Genomic DNA, 18,168 nt, shown 5'->3' with positions numbered 1-18,168 from the left:
CTAGGAGGGGGATTGTGTTGTGGGGTGTGCATATCTTCAGCTGTATTAGATACTACCAAACCAAACACTTTTCCTGAAAGGTTGTACCAACTTGCACCCTACCAACACTAGAGGAAATTTGGGATAAATGTTTTGAAGAATGCTAACTGATGTAGGCTAAATTTTAAAGGGCAGTGTTGAGTAAGGAGAAGAGTGGACAGTAGATCTAATGGAAAGGACCCCAACAATATGACTTAGTGAATAAAGGATAGGTTCAGAGACAGCAGCCTAATGGAGGGAGCAGTCACAGTTCAAGATCATTTAGTGGGCAGGAGAAGCTCCTTGGATGTTTATCACCCACTTTGTGTTCCTCTCCAGCTCTGATGCATGCACCCACAGTATGCATCCTGGAGAATCACCCCAGGTTGATTCTTTCTTTTTTCTTTAGTCCAAGTGGAGCATGCTCAAGGGCGCCCAGGTCTGAGGTAGCACTTTGGAGCCTTGGGGATGCCTTGCTTCTTAATATATGGCTGCCCTTGCTAGGGCATACAAATTCTTGTACCCTCTTACTGGTGTCTAGCAGCTCTGAGGCAAGGGTACTATAGACTAAATGTTTGTGTCCCCCAAAATTCATACATTGAAATCCTAAGTCCACCATGTGATGGCATAAGGAGGTAAGGCCTTTGGTAGATAATTGGGTCATAAGGGTGGAGTCCTCATGAATGGGATTGGTGCCCTTATAAAAGAGGCCCCAGAGAGCTCTCTGTCTCTTCCACTGCATGAGGACACAGTAAGGAGATGGCCATCTACAGGTCAGGAAATAGGCCCTCACCAGAACTCGACTGTGCTGGCATCTGAGCTTAGAATTCCAGCCTCCAGACTATGAGAAATACACCAACAAAGAAAAGAGAATGAAATACTAAAAATTATTTGATTCACACACACACACACACACACATGAAAGACAAAAGAACAAAAAGGACCAATAAAAAACAGACAGAAAGATGATAGAGTTAAACCCAGTCATATTGATAATTAGATGAAATGCGAATGAATTATTCCAATTAATTGGCAGAGATTGTCAGACTGGAAAAGAAAAGCAATCACGACAACTAAAACCCAACTATATGCTATTCACAGGAGAGATACTTTAAGTATAAAGACAGAAGTTGAAACTTAAAGGCTAGAAAAATGCATATCATGCATGCACTAAATATTAGAAAGCCAGTAAAACCAAATCAATATCAGATAAAATTGACTTCAAGACAAAGAGTATTACCAGAGATAAGGAAGTCCAATTCATAATGATAGAAGGAACCAATGCATCCAGAGAACTAACAATCTTAGATATGCCTGCATTTGCTATTTAAAGTGTATATAACATTGAATTAATTGGCAAAGTTGTTCCCTGCTTTTTTTGTGGAAGAGCTCCTATCCTTCCTGCTGCTGTTGTATACCCAGGAATGCTGTGATGATGGAGATGGTTTAAATGACGTTTATAAGGTATTTAATTGTATATGCAAGGTAGTTAAATGGTATGTTTCTTCCTGCCATGAAACTATATGTGGAGTTGAGGTGATAATTTTTTATTTCTTTTTAAATTTGAAAATTAAAATGTTACTGTTTTTATGACTGTAATCCCTAGTTCACGGACCATATATAGAGATCTCCTTTGCAGGTTTCTCTAGGCAACAGTTGTTGTCAGAGGCGTGTGAACCAGAGCAACTTTATCTTAAATAGGAGCTGGGTAAAATGAGGCTGAAACCTACTGGGCTGCATTCCCAGATGGTTAAGGCATTCTAAGTCACAGGATGAGACAGGAGGTCAGCAAAAAATGCAGGTCATAAAGACCTTGCTAATAAAACAGGTTGCAGTAAAGGTGCTGGCCAAAACCCACCAAAACCAAAATGGCGACGAGAGTGACCTCTGGTTGTCCTCACTGCTACACTCCCACCAGCCCCATGACAGTTTACGAATGCCATGGCAATGTCAGGAAGTTACCCTATATGGTCTGAAGAAGGGAGGCATGAATAATCCACTCCTTGTTTAGTATATCATCAAGAAGTAACCATAAAAATGGCCAACTAACAGCCCTCAGGGCTGCTCTGTCTGTGGAGTAGCCATTCTTTTCTTTGTTTACTTTCTTAATAAACTTGTTTTCACTTTGCCCTTGCCCTGAATTCTTTCTTGAGTGAGATCCAAGAACCCTGTATTGGGGTCTGGATCCAGACCCCTTTCCTGTAACACTGTGACTTTAAAAAAAGGCTGGGTCAACAACCCAGTACAGTCTATGTGGTGGCCATAATGTACCCTGTGGTGGGACTATCACTTTGATGTTTCTTTCTATGCATTAGACTACAGTTGGTCCATGCATTGCTAAAATCCTGACATTAAAGCAAAGGGAGCAATCAGTAAGTAATTTTGATGCTCTACCATGATAACAATCCACATGAAAACACATTGAGTCATCCATTATTAAACATTTCCCAAAGTTTGTGCTATGAAGTTTAATTTGCCATGAAGTTGTTTGGAACACAGAATTAAATGCAAACTATAGACAGACTGTCATATTTACCCAACAAAATGAATTAAAGGAGACCTTTAGAAAAGGAAAAGGAGAAATAGAGCTTCTTTGAATTCAAAAGAATCCCTGTCAGTCATCTCAACCAGCAATTTCCAAATTTAATAAATACACAACTCGTCTGCAAAGGTTTTTAAAGTGCAGATACCTGGTCCAGAGATTAAGATTAATGGTTCATGTTATGACCCAGGAATCTAAATTTTAAACCATCTTTCTAAGATTATGATGCAAATAGACCTCAGACTACACTTTTAGAAACAGTAATCTAGTTTCAACATATCATACATGATAGGTGGCTTCCAGAAAGTTTATCCTCATTCTGAGCCAAGTCGTCCTTTGCCTTCTGTATGTTCAGGCTCTTCCTTCAGAAGCTACACAGAATAGCTCAAATACCTCTCCTATTACAACAGCCCTTCATATTCTTTGACATAGTAATCTGGCCTCCTTAACAAACCCCTCCTTTTCTCCCCAGGCTAAATACTCCCAGTTACTTTGACATTTTCTCAAATAGTATATTTACAAACATCACCCACCGTTTGCTGTGTGTGTCTAAAAATGCAATATGAGAGCTGAAAAACATATTTCAATTTATCTTCACCATCAAAAAATACAACGAGGGCCATTACCTCTCCTTGTTCGCCTTTATGCTTTTAAACAGGTAGTATATGTCCTCTAACTTTGTCTTTTTTAAAAAGATGTTTTGGCTATTCTAGGCCATTCACATTTCCATTAAAATGTATGAGCAGTTTCAAGTTGTCCAAAAGAGAGTCTGCTCGGATTTCGGTTGTATTGCCTTAAATCTGTGCATCAATTTAGGTAAAATTAATATTTCAATAATATTTATTCCTATAATTCATGAACAGAGTATATATCTAAATTTATTTGGACTTCTTTAATTTTTTTTCTGCCATGTTTCATGGGATTTATCCCCCAGTGGTTCATGTCTTGATGTTGTTGAAAATTTTAAAAGGAAAGTTTAATTGTTCATTGCTACTATTTTGAGATCTAATTAATTTTTATATGTTGTGTCTTGTAACTATGCTAAACTAGCTTATTGGTTCTATTAGCTTTTTGGTAGGTTCCATAGGATTTTCTATTTAGATTATAATGTCATCTGCAAATAAAGATGGTGTTACTTCTTTTCCAACATGGATGCCATTTATTGTTTTCTTATCTTATTTCACTGACAAGATCTTTTGATACAATGCTGAATAGAGTGGGGAGAGTGGACATCCATGCCACCCTTTCCTAGTCTTAGAGGTAAAACATTCAGACTTTCACCACTAGGTGTGATGTTAGTGTTTATGAAGACTCCAATTAAGAAACAAGACAGAGAACACTCAGGCAAGAATCTCTACTTCTTTTCCACAGAAGTGGCTCTGCAGCTTTTCATCTAACACTGGTGTTCTTTTCGTAAATGATTGATTTTTCCACATCTGAATACTGATAAATCTGTAATCAGTTGTAGTTTTTTGTAGATCCACTTTATAAGGTTGAAAAAGTTCCCATCGATTCCTTCTTGGCTAAGAGACTTGCTTGTTTTTCTTTTTATTTATTTGTTTTTCAAATTGGGAACAGAGTAGGGATTGGCATACTTTTTCTAAAAACGGACGAATGTACACTTTTTAGGCTTTCTGAGACATACATTGTCTCTGCCATTTCTTCTTCTTCTTCTTCTTCTTCTTCTTCTTCTTCTTCTTCTTCTTCTTCTTCTTCTTCTTCTTCTTCTTCTTCCTCTTCTTCCTCTTCTTCTTCTTCTTCTTCCTCTTCTTCTTTTTTATACAACTGTTTAAAAATATAGAAAGACATTCTTAGCTTGTGGGCCATAGAACTGTAGTTTGCTAACTCCTGACCTAGAAGTTTGTTATACCTACAATTCCACAGTTAACACTAAGGACAGTAGTAACGAATTGCTAAGGCTCCACCTCCTAGTTTTGGGATACCAGAGGAATAGAATGAACTGACAACCTAATTTTAGTCCTTAAATATATTACTTTTTGTGCAAGTATTCACATGAAATGATCATAATCTTATCTATATTGACTCGTTAACATTGACAGATAAGACTAATGGAAGAGGATGTAAGTATTATAAACATTAATTGATAATTAGAATGTCTTTTGCTCATCTACAAAATTTCTAGTCATCAGAGTAACACATACTGTCCCCTGTTGGTCTGGATGGACCAGCCACGAACACTCTCAATTCTTTCAGTTCCTGTACTCCCTCCAAATCTGGAGGGAGTACAAACCAACTAAAGGAGGCTTGCTTTTCTACCTCAATTTACTTGCATAACTAGAACAGAAAAATCCAAAAGAACAAAATACTTACATTTTCCCCTATGCTTTCATATTTTAAAAAATATTTTCAGCAGGACTAGTTTGAGCTCTGAAAACAGGGAAGTTTTAAAAATAGTTTCCACCACCATTTGCTTGTTTGTTTGTTTTGTGCTTTTGTTCCTTTTGGTATGCAGCTCTGTGAATTTCAAAACATGTAGATACATGTAATTACTACTATAAAAAGCACACATGCATAACACCCCAAAATGTCCTCCATGCTGTCATTCTATAATCACAACTATCCCCTCCTCCAACCCCTGGCAACCACTGATCTGTTCTCTATCTTTTCAAGAACGTCATGTGAATGGGATTATAGAATAAATAACCTTTTGAGATGGCTTCTTTTACTCAGCATAGTGTCTTTGAGATTCACCCAACTTGTTGAATGTATCAACAGTCTATTCCTTCTTATTGCTGAGTAGTATTTCATTGTAGGAATGTACCACAATTTGTTTAACCATTCACCTGTTAAGCAACAGAACATTTAGATGGTTTTACCAGTAAAGCTGCTATGAACTTTCATATTCAGCTTTTTGTGGGACCATAAATTTTTATTTCTCTGGGATGAACATTCAGGAGTGAGAGAGTTGGATCACTAGTAAGCATACGTTAACTTTATAGAAAACTGCGAAACCACTTTCCAAAGTAGTTATATCATTTTGCATTTATGCCAGCAATGTATGAGAGTTTTAGTTGTTCTATGTCCTGGTCAGCACTTGGTATTATTAGTATTTTTATTTTAGTTATTCTAGTAGGTATGAAGCAGTATTGAATCATGGTTTTAATTTGCATTTCCCTAATAGCTAATAATGTTGAATACCTTTTCATGTGCTTATTTGCCATACTTAAATCCTCTTTGGTGAAGCATCTGTTCAAGCCCCTTACCCATTTGTAACTGTTGTTGTCATCTTTTATTGAGTTTTGAGAGTTCTTTACGTATACCGATAGAAGACCTTTGTAAGATATGTAATTTGCAGTATTTCCTCTTAGTCTATGGCTTATTTTTTTCATTCTTTTGACCATGTCCTTAACAGAGCAAAATTTTTTAATTTTGATGAAGACTAATATATCCAATTTTTATTTTATGGATGGTATTTTTGGTGTCATTTGGGCTCATCATCTAACCCCAGGTCATAAAGATTTTCTCTTATGTTTTCTTCTTAAAGTTTTGTAGTTTCATGATTTATATTTAGAGCTAGGCTCTATTTTGAGTTAATATTTGCATAAGGTGTGAAATTTAGGTAAAATTCATGTTTTTACATAAAAAGATAAATTGTTCCAAAACCATTTATTGAAAAGACTATTGTTTCTTCATTGAATGGTTTTTGTCAACTGCCTTTGTCAGAGATTAAATGGCCATATTTGTATAAGTCTATTTATGGATTATCTTTTGTTCTGATCCACTTGTTATCTCTTCACCAATTTCATTCCACTGTTTTGATTACTGTAACTTTATAGTAAGTCCTAAAAATTTTACTTATACTGAAAGAACTCCAACATTATTTTTTTCAAAATTATTTTAGTTTTTCTAATTTCTTTTCTCCCATATAAATTTTAGCGCCAACTTGTTTATACCTACAAAAAAAAAATTGCTGGGATTTTGATTGGTGTTGCTTAAAACTATAGCTCACTTTGGGAGAATTGGCATCTTTACTATGTTAAGTCTTCCAAACAATGAACACTGTATGTCTTTCCATTTATTTAGATCTTCTTTGATTTCTTTCATTAGCATTTTGTAATTGAACATGTAGCAAATATAGCATGTTAGTTATGGTTATTATACAATTACAGTTGCTAGATTTATAACTATTTCATTTTTAGAACTATTTTAAATGGTATATATTTTTAAATTTAGTTTCCTATTTTCATTGCTTCTATATATAGAAATACATTGATACATGAATATTGATCTTTTGTTCACATTCTCTTTACAGAATCCATTAGCAAATACTGAATAGTTTCTCACATTACTCACTCTCACCAGAGAAAGCAGAGCATTAGACCCCTGAGGCTAGGACAAAAGCACAGAAGCAGGACAGGAAGGAAGAATGGTGCATGTGGAACAACCTAGGCTTTAGGTAAAATCAGACAGCTCTAGGACCCTAGCCTGTATTCTTAAATGTGTGACTTTGGGCAATCCTTTTGCGGAGGACTGGCATACTGTAAGTTCTCAGCAAGCAATAGCTTTCCTTGATGAAGAGAAGATGGAAAAGCCTAGAGCTGTCATTTTCAGGTTTTTTCCTTTTTAAGCATTGGAGTTTTTGTTTGTTTGTTTGTTTGAGACAGAGTTTCACTCTTGTTGCCCAGGCTGGAGTGCAATGGCGCAATCTCGGCTCACTGCAACCTCCGCCTCCTGGATTCAAGAGATTCTCTTGCCTCAGCTCCTGAGTAGCTGGGATTACAGGCACGCACCACCATGCCCAGATAATTTTGTATTTTTAGTAGAGGTGGGGTTTCTCCATGTTGGTCAGCTTATATGTCAAACCCATAAAAATGGAACTGCTCTAGCAGAGTGGTAGTGTCCTAGCAGTATTTGTGTGAGTCTACTTCTGGACCTTACCCTATCTCTTCAGCAATTCCCACTATTCCCTAGAATACCAGGGAGCACTGTTTGAGAAAAAAATTGTTTGCAGTATCAATATAGGAGACCCTGTGAAGGTGGCCAGACTCCACAGGGTCAGAGCAGAGCAGTATGTATAGCCTTGCTACTCAAAGTATAATTCCTGAACCATCAGCATCACCTGCATCCCAGGCTCATCTCAGACACACTGAATGAGAATCTGCATTCCTGTTGTAATTGTCCAGCTGATCTGTGATCTGTGCACACCTTAGGGTTTTAGATGCTCTGGTACAATGTGAGGAGTAGAGAGAAAGCACATGATAGAGTCATCACAAAATGTGAGGCATACCAAGAGAGTGCAACTAAATTTTGTCAAGGCTGCATTCCATTAATCCTCTTTAGAAATTTAATAATTTGTGTGCTATTATTACCATTTCTCAGATGTCTTCAGGGAGTATGAGTTTATTAAAAGGAAAATACATTTTACTTATCTTTTCACTTTGACCCTTCAGACCCCTTTTTGGATTTCTAAATTATCTTTTTATTATGTCAACAACCTCTACCTTCCTGAGGATTCATGGCTTGTAATTATTTTGGTTAAGAAAAATAAACTTTCCTGTCACAAACAGAAAATCCATAATAATCTGACTCTATAATGTGAGTTGTTAATGAAATATTAGCTATTTTAGTAAAATGGTACTACACAGCAATTATGAAACAAGACAGAGAACACTCAGGCAAGAATCTCTACTCCTTTTCCACAGAAGTGGCTCTGCAGCTTTTCATCTAACACTGGTGTTCTTTTCGTAAATGATTGATTTTTCCACATCTGAATACTGATAAATCTATAATCAAGCTCTGATGTTAATATTGTGCCAGGATGAAAAACAGAATAATAATGACACAGCAGGGTTACAACATTGAAAGAGAAATTGGGAATTCAGCATATTGAAAAGAGGATTTATTATCTATTTCTTTTGTGATGTGACCTGGAGTCCAGAAATTGCAGTATCCTTCCAGTTCCTTCATCTATAAAGGTTGGATGAGTTATGATTTTCAAACTATTCCATAGCTATGGAACCCTTTGTGCAAAGGAAATGGTCCATGGTGGCTCTGTGTGTTAAAGAAATGAAAAAGGGACAGCAAGCTGACATGGTGAGCCAAGTTTGAAGCCCATGGGCAAGTTACTCAGGTGTTGTTGAGCTCTGAAAATGGGGCAGTGCTTGGAAATCAGTGGATTGAAGACAGCTGGTATTTACCTAAATGATTTTAATTTATTCTTGTTTTTTTTTTTTTAATTATCAGTTACAAAGATGAGGGGAATCTCTGTTAAAGCAAGTGGGCCTGGCTGTCACTAGGTTAACATCAGGTATATCAAATGCCATCGGTTCTTTCTGAGCAAGACATTTGCCATTCTTCCTCTCCTTGCAGTTGCCACAGCCACCATCCTAGCTCAGGCAAATACAACTTCTGCTGGAAAATTAGAACAGCCTCCCAAATAGCCTCCCCTTCCACCTCCAGTTCTTTGGAAGACAAAGCCAAGGTTCATACATACCAAACAGGTAGGACATCCTGCAGTTTGCTCATGGCTTTGTTATAAAGGCCCACTACCATGGAGAACAGAGTTCAAAATCCCTTGCCTGCCATGAAAAGCTCTGCTATTTCATCTCTAATCAGCTTTCTCTTTATCATTGCTCCCTTTGGCAAGCACTATAATCTAGTCAACAGTAGCTATTCTCTCTTTCTAATCTGCAACCTACCCAGTATCTTTCTCTCACTACTCCCTTTGTCTATTACATCTTGTCTTTCCTTTGTCTAAATAATACCCACTTTTCAAGGACTCAGTTAAAATGCCACCTCCTCCCTGAAGTCTTTCCTGAGTTTCTCTGTCCTTCCAAAGTTCTCCCCATCCCTGCCCCTGCTCCTCAAACTAGTAATCACTCTATTACTATATATGGATCCCATTCTGAGCACATATTCAGTTCCAGTTTGATTATAAGTCTATACATCTAGCTCATTTTATATTATTATTGCTTCCATTGCCTCTCATATTGGCTCTTTAGAAGATGCATCATATCGTATTCAATTCTGGATATCTCATGTTGTGTAGCATATGCCAGATACTTAGCAGATATTTGGTGAAAAATTATAGTGTGTCTTTTACAATATGATAATTGCCTCCCTGAGAAAATCTGTTACAAAAAGAATTTTTTCAATAGGAAAAAGGAGTTACAGCTATTAAATTTAACCCATAACAAAATTATTTTTAACATGAATTTCAAGAATCAGGTTTTGAAATAACTCTAAATATATGTTGTTACTGTAAGCAGATATGTATTGAGTAAGCATAACTCTCTCAAACAACTTGTTGAAATGCATTCTTCTCTTGCCTTTAACTCATTCTTTGGGAGCTTCTTGACCTCCTTTATTATCCTTGATTCTGAACTTGGGCTTTTGCTGACAACACAGTTCCTAACTACTCACAGTGAACTAAATATAGGGAGGGTAACTGAAAGACCAGGGTGGAACAGAGAAGTTAGTTACCCAAAATAATTATGAGTTTCTTTGCTCTGCACAGGAAATTTAAATTATGATATCATTATTCCCCACAGGAAGTATTGAGAAATAAAGAAATGTATCCCCCCCAACCCCATTTCCATTGGAATTCGGACCTCTCTTCCCTTGGGTATTGTTGGGGGCCTCTCTCTCATCTAATTCCCTCCTCCCAGGAGAAAGAGTGTACTGACTGGTCAAGGCTTTATGTAATCCATGGGTCCCGGTTTTAGCTGTGAGCTGTCTGGGTACCACAGGTTTTGAGCTCCCTTCCACTCCCAGACCCACAGTTAATTGGGTAAATGGATTTGGAGCCTGTTTCTCAGACAGAGTCAACCTGTCAGGGAGATACTATGGCTTGGATTCAGGAGCATATTAGAAAAATTTCATGTTGACCTCAGTTCCAAGCTGTATTCTGTAATCCAGACATTAGTAGACTGCATTTTTAGGGATGTGGTCATTTTCTCTACACGTAGCAAAGTCTATGCTTGTTCCCTTTGGCCTGTTATCTTTATACCTATTCTCTCAGTCAGAACATGGAGGGGAGGAGAGGTGAATCTTAGGCCCTCCAGCCTCTGACATAAATACTCCCTTGCATTTGTGAAATATTTCATAATTTATAAAGCATGTTTACTTCTAGTAGCTCACTTGATTTTCACAACCCTGAGAATTACCTTAAGATCTTCCTAGCCTTGCTCGTGACCTTTTCAGTGGCAGAAGATCCAAGTCACTGACACCAGAAAAATATTCTCTTTATCCATCCTGAAATTGGGCCTTGGCAATGATTTGAAGATTCCTTCTCTCCTGTTTCCTGTGAGCTATGGCTGGGAATTTTCTTTAGCAACACCCTCAAGCAGAGTTTCCTTAAACATCAGGGGACAAAGCCGCATAAATAGACTAAGATGCCCACAAAATGCATGTGAGATGAAGTGACAGAAAGAAGAAGTGTAACTTGTAGATGACTAACTTGGAAATCCAGCAGCTAGAGCAGAAATGCTGGAAAAGAAAGAGGATTTGAAAAAGCAAGTCCTCATTCCCTGATTCCTCTGACTTCCAGGTGATCAGGAGAATCTAATTTTAAAATCTGTAATAAAGTATAGTATACACTGGTAGTAAGGAGGAGCTGAGGCTCTTGGAGAACTGGAAGTCTATTTGAAGAAGCTGATGATACCTACTGATACAGACACTGGAAAGCAGTTAAATATTAATGAACCTTAACCTATGTATGCCTAGTGTTCCATTATTGGAACACTACACTTGTGGGAGTTATTTATATCCTACTGTGCAAGGTCATTGCCAAGGTCTTATTTTTCACACAAAAAATTTGCAGCCTCTGGCATAAATGGGTTGATTCAAATAGGAACAAAACTATCTCCTATTTTCTTACTCCTCCCCCAAGCTAATGCATACTGCTGAGGCTACCCAAGACAGATAGATAGAAAGGCAGCTTGAGCCAGTGTCACATTTATTTTCTAAAGTCAAGGAGGCCCCTTCTGAAATTCTTGCTTGGCAACCTTAAATTCAAATCTTCACCATTGGAGGCCATTCATGTAATCTGTAGACAAGACTCCAATGTCTTGACTCACATGATCAGTAGGTATCATCATCGTCTTCAAATAGTCTTCCAGTTCTCCAAGTGCCTCAATTCTTCCTCACTACCAGAGTATACTACTGCTTATTACAGATTTTAAAGCACATCAGTGAACACATGCCTTTTAAAGCTGGGCTCTTGAACTCTGACTACTGTCCTTCTGGTGAGCTCCACTTGGCATGTTTTCCTTCTGTCTTTCCAGGCTAGTATTGACCTGCATGGTTTTCTTGGGTTGCTCCTATGTGGATTTCTCATATAACACCTTAAGGAAGAAGAAAAGAAAATGAACACTTATTGAGCATATATAATTTTTCAGGTAGGATGCCAAGTAATTTACAAAAGTTATCACATTTATCCTTACGCCTTATAGTAAGTCAAGGCATTATGTGGCATCTCACATTTATAAAACGGTCTTTCTTTATAATTCACATAAATTATTACTTCATTTAATCTTCACAGTTGTTCTGTTGTGAGAAGGGCATGATTCATGTTTCAGATCATGTGAAAAAACTGAGATCCAAAGAGGCTGATCAATACAAAGAGAGTTTTGAAAGAGCTAACACTTGCGCCTAGATTAGTATCCATTCTAGGAAGCTCTGAAAGGCCTACTTCCATGTAAGACCCACTCTGATGGCATGTGAAGAATGTAGGCTTCAGAATCATCCAGATGTGGCAATCCAAGTCCTGGCTCTGCCATGCCTTAGCTCTGTGGCCTTGGTCAAGTCTTTTAACCTCATACCGCTCTTGTTACTTTATCTAAAATGGAGAAAATAATGCCTATCTCATAAAATTGCTGCATGATATAAATGAGATACATTTTGCCAAGTGCCTGGAGCTTAATAGTTTTCAACAAACAAATGCTCATTTCCTTTTCTATTCATTCAACTTCTAGAGCAGGTAATCATAAATGGAGGCATAGATAGGTGAAAGGTCCTGGATCAGAATCTGGGATCATATAGTCAGCAATGTGAGTACATGTTTATCAAAAGGGGGAATACCCTTTAAAAGTTGAAAGATGCTCTTCCAGGATGTGTGAATCTCAAAATGTGTAATTAACCATTATTTTGAGCATTTTCCTCATGTGAGGCACCACGTTGGGTGCTGAAGGGGATATAAAAACATGGTCCTACCTTCAGAGAGTGATCTTTGGTCTGCCATGAATGTCTATTCTTGTTCCAAAGACAACTGTAGAAGGAAGCACAGATTCTTAGATTCTAGGCTACTCTCATGTCTCTAAGCAAGTGTTCCATTCTTGTGTGGTTTCTCGAGGAGTTTTCCTGCAACAACCGGGTCAAAGCAATAAAAGATAAAGTTTAAAAGTTAAAAGAGACCTTTATAATCTTCCATTAATAGTGCCCCTGGCAATCTCTCAGAAGCAGGGTTTACTGGGTCTCTCTCAGCTCTTGTCTTCTGGTCTTAGAGGTCAGCCAGGCCTGCTTGTTCTAACATAGTTTTTTAAATTAGTGGGTCATGAAGTCAATTTAGTAGGTCTTGGCTAGCATTTTCCAAATAAAAAAGACCAGACCAAATTAGAAAAAAAAATCAAAATGGCTTGTATTTTATCCTCAGTGAACGTGGTTTTTCTTTTTTCTTTTTTTTTTTTTTTTTCGTTTTTCATGAAACATTAGCCTGTATAGGATATTTTTTACTTCAGGTGACCAAAAATGTTTGCAAAACATGTTCTAAAAAACAAAATCTTACAAATTATAGCTGCCAGGAGTGTTCGTGGAATAAGTGGCAGGTTTCAGTCTTTAGGTTTAAATCTAGCACTTTGGAAGCTGTTTCATTCTAGGCATTGCTATTAAAATTTATGTAGCTGACATTAGATAAATGCTCTTCCCTTCTGTTGGCTACATAACCCAATCAGGTAGATTTCCCGCTGATTTCATATTCATCTCTACCACCACCACAACCACCATGGTCTCCTGTGGAACCACCATTTCCACAACCACCATTTCCTGTGGAACCACCATTTCCACAACCACCATGGTCTCCTGTGGAACCACCATTTCCACAGGAGAATCTCTCTGGCAGGGCCCCTTGATCTAGGCTCTTACAGGCTGACACATCCTTGCTCTTATTCTCTGCATCTCCTGAAAATGGATACATGATCAGTCCATCACTAGAAATAATCTGACTCATAACTGCTCAGAAATCCATATAGAGTTCAAAAGATAGGGCAGATTTTGTTGCCATTCTTATTCTCCTCAAGCCATCTTCTGCTATGTTTCTATGTTTCTGCCTTGTATGGATGTCTGGGAACACCTTCTTTCCTGGGATTCCCTCCTCTTCTTGGATAATTCAGTTTCATTCTGCCACTATGCCTTATACTCTAACCAGCCAACCCCACAAGCTGTCACCATTCAGATCCAAATCAACAATTTTTTTTTTTCACTTGGATCTTCTCATGCTTCAGAGTGGAATTCTCTTAAAACTAAAACCTTTCTCTGGCTGATACTGCTCACTCCTCTAGACATAACTCTAATACATTGTTATTTTTAAAAGGGACAAAAGACATGAAGTGGACAGAACATACTTGTCTTATCTCATTAGACTGGGGATGTATTCTCTGCATCACAGGAGGTCCCCACATTGGAAAATCTGTCAGCTGACATTGAAATTTCTAAAGAACCTGTGATTTTATCCTGCTGAATAATGTTTGAACCAAAAGATTCTTAAAACATAGATACATATCAGTTCCCTCCCAGTGTCTTACAGTTCTATAGTTGTTCAGATAAGGAAGTGTTGGTGATGACTAGAATGACAACAGAAGGATTTGTGGAGTAGACAAGAGCTGAACCTGGATAGGTGGGCAGAAGCAATGTAAATAGGACTTTCTATGCAAATAGGACAAATAAAGATAATAGAAAGGAACCAGGAAACCCTGGATGAATTAATGGACCAGCCTGGTGGGATGGAGAGATGGATTGGAACTCGGTAGTGAGGTAGCATGGAAATGCAGGTTAAGACCAGATCCTCGATGAAATACTTGAGTGCCAGGAAAAGAAGGGAAGCCTTGGTTTTTTAGTAAATGAAAGTCTTGATTTTGAGCCAAGCTTTCTGAGCAAACCAAAGCAAATGAAGCCTTGGTTTTTGAGTCTTGGATTTAGGGAGATTAACATTCTAGTTTGTGGAGCAGGATTTGGTACAAAGACCCATCCAGCAAAGATAGACCATAGGAAGAGCCGCTACAGTAATCCAGAGTTGAGGTAAACCAGGGCACCAACCAGAGTGATGCAGTGGGAATTGAAAGGGAAAAGTAAATATGAAGGCTTTTAAAGACAGCGCGCCATCAACTTGGGGCAATCTGATCAGCCATATTGTATTTATGTGCTCCGTCTTGAACCAGTTAATTTTCCCTTCAGATGTATCTTTCCTGAATATGCAAATTCTCATTAAGATACATGCCATATGCCTGCTTTGACGCTAAGTCAGACCCCACCTAACGCTAGCCTTTACCTCTTTTTTTCTCATTGGGTAATCAGCTCACTGAAGCAGATGTTACTTCCCGACTCCAGAGATGCCAACAGCCTCAGAAAGAAATGGATTATAGAACTGGGGTCTACACTCAGCATGATCCAAATATGGAAATCAAACTGAGGCCTTCTTAAGCTCTGTGCTTGGCAGTAAGAATGAAAAAGGGCTTAATGTTGGGCCTCAAAAGACACTGTGGTTACCAGGGCTTAGTGGGCACATTTGCTTGCCCACAGAAGGTCTTGCCAATTAACACTAATGGTGTGCTTTCAATTTACCTTCATGGATTAATTTGACAAATATTTATTGGCTGCGTACCAGGCACCAAACAAGGCAGTGGGGATAAAAAGATGCAAAGGGCAAAGTTCTTGCCTTTGATAGAGTTTCCTGCTGAGTGGGGGAAGACAGACCTATAAACAAGTAAATAATATTACACTGGAGTGCTCTGCCCTCTGCTTGTCCTCTGAACACCCAAAATTGTAATAATCTGACGCTGTAGAGAGAGAGAGTTTGGGATTAAGGTCTTCACACTGCATACTTTTCAATAATCATTTAGAAGGTCAAGAAGCCACATATAAATAAATACCTTACAGTAAACCTTTTTTTGAGAAGAAGCAAAAATGAAAGCAGGCCGGGTGCAGTGGCTCACATCTGCAATCCTAGCACTTTGGGAGGCTGAGGCAGGTGGATCACCTGAGGTCAGGAGGTTGAGACCAGCCTGGCCAACATGGTGAAACCCCATCTTTACTAAAAATACAAAAATTAGCCGGGTGTGGTGGTGTGTACTTGTAGTCCCAGCTACTCGGGAGGCTGAGGCAGGAGAATTCGTTGAACCCTGGAGGCAGAGGTTGCAGTAAACCAAGATCGAGCCACTGCACTCCAGCCTGGGCAACAGAGCAAGACTCTGTCAAAAAAAAAAAAAAAGGAAGGAAGGAAGGAAGGAAGGAAGGAAGGAAGGAAGGAAGGAAGGAAGAAAGAAAGAAAGAAAGAAAGAAAGAAAAAGAAAGAAAGAAAGAAAGAAAGAAAGAAAGAAAGAAAGAAAGAAAGAAAGAAAGAAAGAAAGAAAGAAAGAAAGAAAGAAAGAAAGAAAGAAAGAAGGAAAGAAAGAAAGAACGAACTGAAATCAGCAAGTGCTCAGCAAAATCTGGAAGGTTTCCCCAGCATGATTTTGCCTTGGGTCTTTATTTAACTGGTGTGGTTACACTGTCTAATGTTCCTTATTTTTCACAAGACTTGAACTTCATGATGTGGAGGCCCCTATTCTCAGACCCTAGAGTGAGTCAGACTGCCCACGCTTAGTGGTGGAGAATTCCAACAGTCAGCAATAGGTATAGTGGGAACTGGAAGGAAGATAGCCTGAACTCTTAGTGAAATCCTTATGCAGGAGTTGTGAAAGTATAGTCTAGAGGGGTTTTGGCTGGGAAGTTTAGAAGAAATGAATAGCTTGTTTGTGAACTTTTAATCTGCTCTGTGAATTATAATCATGTCTTTACAGTCAGAATCCTGTCCCTCAATAGGTATTTCTTCCCAGGGACCACAACAGAAGTACATCTTAGGAAAAGGTCAACCCAGGATCACCAAGTAAAGCACAGATTTTGTTGTTAGTCGTTTAATTTATGCTCATCTGTAACGAACTGTTTGTCTATGCTAAGAATTAAAGCCATACATCATTACGAGTCTTTGCTTTTGTTTTACAGTTTTTTGTTTTTTGTTTTTTGTTTTTTTTCAGTTAAAATGAGGTGGTTTCTAGTGGTGAAGGATATGCAAGGTTGAGGTTGGAGACGGCTAACAAAATGGATGTGGACTGGAAGTAAATGCTGTAATTATATTGGCTTTAAGGATTATTTTAAACCTTAGGAAGAAACCTTAGGAAGAAAGGAAGGTATTGAGAACGTTTTTTGTTTGTTTGTTTGTTTTAATAGAAACTGTAGATAGCATGCCTCTAAATAGTTTCAAGTTAGTTTCCTTGAAAAGTATACTGCCTCCTTTCCTTCCTCATATCCTTGTTAGGTTTTGCTTAAAAATAATGTGAGGGGCCAAAAAAGCTTTTAAAGCTGATTTCCTTCAGTTTGTAATTCCTTGCCAGGAGCTAGAGGTCTGATTGTCCATGCCCTCTTCAGTCTCCTGGCTATTTATGAAAATATAACATAAAACAAAGTGCACATGCCACTCCCCCCAACACACACACACACACACACACACACACACACACAGGGAGAGCGTTTGAGAGCCTAGTGCAAGACAGGACCACAGAAAAATATGTTCACATTAATTTAATTGCACTAAAACTGGAAGTATTCAGAGGAATAATAAATCCTATTAGATTATTTTCTTGTCCTCAGAGAGAGGTGCCTGCCAATCAAGAGCCTTACTTAGAGGGTTTACTTTACTTAGAGGGTTTACTTTACTTTACTTAGAGGGTTAAGTCATAAGTTACAATTGGGCCTGCTAGAAACAGGACCTGGATCTCAAGCACCAGACAAAATCTGTCCATGGAGGCTGGAAATGCTGAGGTGAAATCACAGGACTTTTGTGTTCTGTGCTTTTCAAGTGAACATAAATAATTCAACAGCTGTGTTTCACTCCAGTGGAATCCCCCAAATATTCGCCCACTCCACAACTCATTTAAAGAGGCACACACCCAAGTAATTAGTGAATTACCCATTTCAGCTTGTGTAGCCAGGTGCCAAGAGGTGGTCTTTTGCAGATGTCAGGTGATTACTTAACATGTTGAGTTGAGGCAAAAATCTAGTTTCTCTTCTTGCTGATCTTATGACTTTTTCTCCGTTAATCAAAAGATCCCAGAAAGTTGTATGAATCACCAAGGCACTGGAAAACATCAGTACAACACATGTTGAATCCAAAGTGCCCAAGGTCTAAATTATTTTCTAGTAATGGTGTTTCCACCTAGTTTAATATATTAAAATGTAACTTACCAGTCTTCCAATAAGTCTAATCTGGCTCTTTCTGGGAGGATGAGAGAGAGAGAGAGCAGGAGAGAGCAAGAGAGAGCGAGGGCAAGAGAAAGAAAGAGAGAGAGAGTGTGTGTGAGAGAGAGAGAACCATTCTCTTTATTCAAAGGGTTTCATTT

The 18,168-nt window shown here is 38.3% G+C and overlaps 2 long non-coding RNA genes across 3 annotated transcripts; both read right to left on the bottom strand.

Moving 5' to 3' along the window:
* Positions 1-3,699: 3,699 nt before the first annotated feature.
* LOC141409899 (uncharacterized) lies at positions 3,700-5,035 on the bottom strand. Its single transcript, XR_012432703.1, has 2 exons — positions 4,892-5,035; positions 3,700-4,345 (listed from the first exon to the last, which is right to left on the bottom strand). It is a non-coding gene; the product is annotated as an uncharacterized lncRNA (long non-coding RNA).
* A 3,678-nt stretch (positions 5,036-8,713) lies between these two features.
* On the bottom strand, positions 8,714-17,948 carry LOC102122398 (uncharacterized). 2 transcript variants are annotated; one of them, XR_001489365.4, is made up of 3 exons: positions 17,739-17,948; positions 12,734-12,880; positions 8,714-11,865 (listed from the first exon to the last, which is right to left on the bottom strand). It is a non-coding gene; the product is annotated as an uncharacterized lncRNA (long non-coding RNA). The 2 variants fall into 2 exon arrangements; XR_012432702.1 differs by having other exon boundaries at positions 12,734-12,788.
* Positions 17,949-18,168: the final 220 nt, after the last annotated feature.

Source organism: Macaca fascicularis, chromosome 3 (genome assembly GCF_037993035.2).
Source record: "Macaca fascicularis isolate 582-1 chromosome 3, T2T-MFA8v1.1".
In the NCBI taxonomy this organism is placed as follows: domain Eukaryota; kingdom Metazoa; phylum Chordata; class Mammalia; order Primates; family Cercopithecidae; genus Macaca; species Macaca fascicularis.
Note: the sequence above shows the minus strand (reverse complement) of the source record. Positions and strands in the feature narration are given on the sequence as shown.